General features: G+C 34.7%; 1 pseudogene; it reads left to right on the top strand.

Annotated features, from left to right (window-relative positions):
• Positions 1-2,082: 2,082 nt before the first annotated feature.
• On the top strand, positions 2,083-3,372 carry LOC147666429 (uncharacterized; annotated as a pseudogene).
• Positions 3,373-4,693: the final 1,321 nt, after the last annotated feature.

Here is a 4,693-nt window from a genome sequence, read left to right as displayed (position 1 = left end):
GTGAAAATTTTTACTGCACTGTTATCATTAATTGAAAAAGCAGTTCTTTGGTCGAGCTGAACATGTTCATGGAGAAAAGGCTCAAGGACAGGAACTTAAAGTGTCTGCCAAGGCTAGGAAGTAAATGTTCGAAACTCAAGGAAAAAGTTACTTTCTTGAGGAAGCTGAAAGATGTGGAAATGAAAGACAATAGAGCTTATTTGAAGCCTGGACTTAGTCAAGAATCGGAGATGACCTAATACATTTTATTGTGGACTGACACAGGACAGCCAATGAAAAGCTCAGATTTGCTGAAAAGAATGTAAATTGTAGAAAGTTTAGCTAGAGAGAAAGGTATAAAACCTGAAACTATGAGCAGGGAAAAAACTCTTACTTTCCGATTCCAGAATAACGTGACATGCTGTTGGACCTTTGGCGCATGTAAGGACAGCAGACTTTTAATGATTTTTTCCTTTTTAGGTGAAGTGAGAAATAATCAGGGAAATAGATTTAGGAATGAAAACTGTTATTCTGCTAATATGTCTCTGGGCTTGCTTTGAAAATGTCAGTTTATTAATTCATTTCCTTATTAAAATGCTGCTTTCTTAATTGCTTATAAAATAAAGTTTCTAAAACATAAATGCTTTTTCTTTATGAAAAATAAAGTTAATAAAATTAGATTTGAAAAGACAAGCTGGTCTTGTTTATTCATGGTCTAGTTTCCATCAGTTGATCCAATCGCCTTAGTGGTCCGATTAATAATAAATGTTTAAAACCATGGTAAAGAAAGATAAACTGCAGTTGTATATAATATTGTAAATAATATGTGAGTAGTTTTATTAATCACACCACTTGATTCAGTAGCTCAAAATTGTCTCATTGGTATTATGGGCCTTTATATGTGTGTCTTGATTAATGGTGAGTATTGAGGTGTTAGGTAGTATTTATGAGACAGTTTTTCAATCAGAGCGCTGGATCAATTACTTGGTAGCAGAGTTACGGTTTCTATGGTAACTAGCATGTTACATGGTAATACATAGGATTGATGTCTAAAACATGTTAAGTTTGTTCAGTTGTTATATGTAGTCGAAAGGTTTTTTCCAGCAGTGTGAAAATTCCTGGTTTGTGCCGGCATGAGAAGTGTGACAGGTGAAGTTACACAGTGCATTTGTTCTGTTTCAAAATAGTGGTATCGCCGTATATCACAAGTGTTGTGGTCGTACAGCACAAGTCTAGGGATTTTAGGTGTGTAAGGTAGAATGCACAGTGAGGATTGTCTATGAAATCGTAGCTTTCGAGTATAGGGACTTCTGTTCTGTTTTAAAACTCACTGTGAAAAGAGTAGTAGAATTTATCTAAGCTTGAGTGAAGGGTAAGGAAGCGTCGTCTATCTTACTGGCGAGTGAGGATTTCTATTAGTGCGTTAAAGTCCTACTAAAGATTTATGTACGCATTGTTAGGGATTTTTTCTGTATAAATGTGCGTAAATGATTTTGTAATGTACCTTCGAGTGAAACCCTAAATTGTCTCTAAGGAGGTGTAAAATATCTCTGTATGTGCATTTTGAGAGAAACGAATTTGTTATTACCTGCTAGAAGGGTAAAGTAGCCTTACTTTATCGACGAATTTAAATATTCTGTGAAAATAGCATTGTCTATTTCACGTGAAAAGAATACTTGAATGTTTGGGAAAGCGATCACTTTTTTTTACTGAAACAGACAAATGTTTTTTTTTGGAGTTATTAACTGAATTTAATTGAAAGATTTGTAAATATGGCGCTGTGAAAAAAATGTTGTAAAGAAGTTAAAGGAGTGAAGTGAGGGACAGAGCAGCTGCAACGGTAGCATACGTCACAAGTGCCGCGCTGTGATTGGCTAACATACGTCACAGTATTCGTGCACAGATTGGTTCATGTGACTAAGGCAAGCTTACAGCTGATTGGCTCATCCTAAAAAAACAGTAATTCTATTGGTTGAGCAAAATAGTGACGAAGCTTAACTTGATTGGTTGGTTAGTAAGTTTCGTGCACGGATTGGTTGGTGTTGCGGAATAACAAGGAAGTTCTTACGATCTTTTCCGAAGTAAGGGAAATTGTTTAAAAACATGGATTACTATTACATGAAGGAGAAAAAGAAGCTTTCATGGTTTCAGAAATTGAAAAACAAAATAAAACCTGACAAGAAAATTTCAACGCGGGGTGGAAGATTACTTCATAAGTACAAAACACATGCAGCTTATATGTTCGGTGAATATGGTTATCATACTTGTCTTTGGATTGAGAATTGGATGAGGTATACTGAAAATGATGGTGTATTAGCATGGCCGGAAGATGGATTATTTAACATAGCAGTTTTGATAAATTTAGGAGAAAAAATGATGAAACTTGTACCAAAACCTAGACCTACTCAATTTGAAGCTTTAGTGGAATGGGAAGATGAAATGTTTGAATTAGTACGAGAAAGTAGAGGAACATTAAGGGGAACAGGATTAGGTCTTGATAGAGAAACACATGAGGATAGAATGCATCGATGGAGAAGTGCAGACATGTGTGATGGCTTGTACCCAGTGAGATTAATTGATGAGGTAACTGGACAAAAGAGTATCCGAAAGAAAAAAGAAAAATAGTGAAGAAAGTGATTCAGAAGATGCGATATTAGAAGAAATGTATACTAGAAAACCGCCACCTTATCAACCAGCTTGTTCATGGACTTCTCCAAGTGCTCCTTCAAGAGAAATTATTGATGAGACATCTCCTAAAACAAATCTGAATTATACAAAAACACCTGAAAGAGTAGAAACAGGACGTAATTCAAATATGTCAGGAGAAAATAGTAATTATACTAAAACCCCAGTTCAAAGAAATAAAACCCCAAGAGATGGAAAAAGAACAGAAAGGTATGAGGAATTACCAAATACCTCAGAATATATTCATTCTACGAATGAATTAATACAGCAGTTAACTAAAAGCATGGAAGCAGTAACAGTACCTGTAACGATTCCACCTGTTCTTCCAGTATTTGATCAAAAAGAAATTAGGCATTCAGCTTTAACTGTTCCATTAAATTCAGAAATACAGTGACTGAAAAATTTTATTCAGATTTGTCTGAAATACATCGAGAAAAAATAATAATGCCTGACTTAACTTTTAATCAAAGTTTGTCATGTAAAACTGCATCTGGTGCAGAATCTGACTCTGGAACTCCGGAAAAGAGTCTGAGTAAAATAAATTTAACACAAACCCCAGAATGTAAATTACTTAATATTGAAAAATTGAAAGCAGATTTAGAGGAATTAATAATTGGAACGATTGGAACTGACAGATTGAAGGCATATCAGGATGATGAATTATTATTTATTTGCAAAAGCAACATGGAAAACGAAAAACAAATATGATCAATTAGAGGATATGGCTTTTGAATTAGAAATAGATTTAAGTAAGCAGAAGAATTTGCAGAAAACTTATAGGGTGGATTTCTCTGAAAAAGACATTGAAAATATGAATACCACAGGAAGAATCACTCATATAAAAGACTTAATTGTGATTTTGAGAAAATGGGGTGAATTAAGTAAATGGAGAGCGAAATGGACAAAGAAAAGAGATGAAGACAGAACAAATTTAGCTTTTCCTATCAAAGAAAAGGAAAAAGAAGTAAATGAATTTCCAATATGAGAAATAGTGGGAGGAGGGTATGTGCATGTCCCATGGACAAGACAGGACATTTTACTGTTTACAAATGATTTTCCTCGATTAAGAGAAAAACCTGTAGAATGGTATCGACAGGTAGACAGATTTGTAAAAGTTTCAAAAGTTTTGTGGATTGATCTTGATGGATTATTTGACATAGTTGTCCCATCAGATCTTTGGACAGAATGTAAAACTACTATAAATTGGCCTAAGGAAGAATACCCTCGAGATAAATTAACAGGTGCTCCTTCACCAGAGGTAATGAGAAAGTACGGACAGGTAACTGTGTTTTTGAAAAATAAGATTCCCCCAAAAGAGATAGATTGGGTTAAAATAGATAACACAACCCAAGAGTCAAAGGAATCAGTAAATTCATTTTATGAACGATTACTGCTGGTATTTAAACAATACAGTGGTTATGAACATTTAAGTGAAAAAGACATGAGCCATTTTATATACAGATTTGTATATGGCTTGAGATCTGAAATTAGTGAAATGGTAAGAACTGGAATAGTTGGTTGGCAATCACACACAGTAGATGATATCTTGAGAAAAGCAAAATACTGTAGTGATGAAATAGATGCTAAACAAAAGAAGTTGAAAGAAAAGGCTATGTGGGCACAGGTAAAAGTGGCTGAAAAACAAATAGCAAATTTAGGAAATAAGAATGTTGATCAGAATCAAGGGAAATTTAAAGGTAATTATAATAAACCAAAATTGATTGGAAATATAGAGGAGTTAAAACAGAAACTCCCATGTTTTAATTGTGGCGAAATTGGACACTGGAAGCGTGAATGCAAGAATCTGTCCAGAAATTATTTTAAAATGCATCATTAAATCCACAGATGCAGAATGAGATAAATGAGCAGCAATAGCTACAGCGACAGGTAGTGATTCAGCAGAGTCAGTTACCACAACCGCCACTTCCAAACTGTGTAAATGTGCAGAGATACAGTACAGAAACAGGATTCAGCGGAGGTGAACAGGTAAACAGATCGCCAAGAGTGAATGTGTTGAATGTGTCTCAAC

This window comes from Lissotriton vulgaris, unplaced genomic scaffold, assembly GCF_964263255.1.
Source record: "Lissotriton vulgaris unplaced genomic scaffold, aLisVul1.2 SCAFFOLD_3569, whole genome shotgun sequence".
NCBI lineage: Eukaryota > Metazoa > Chordata > Amphibia > Caudata > Salamandridae > Lissotriton > Lissotriton vulgaris.
The sequence above is the reverse complement of the archived record's forward strand: the minus strand, read 5'-3'. Positions and strand labels throughout refer to the sequence as shown.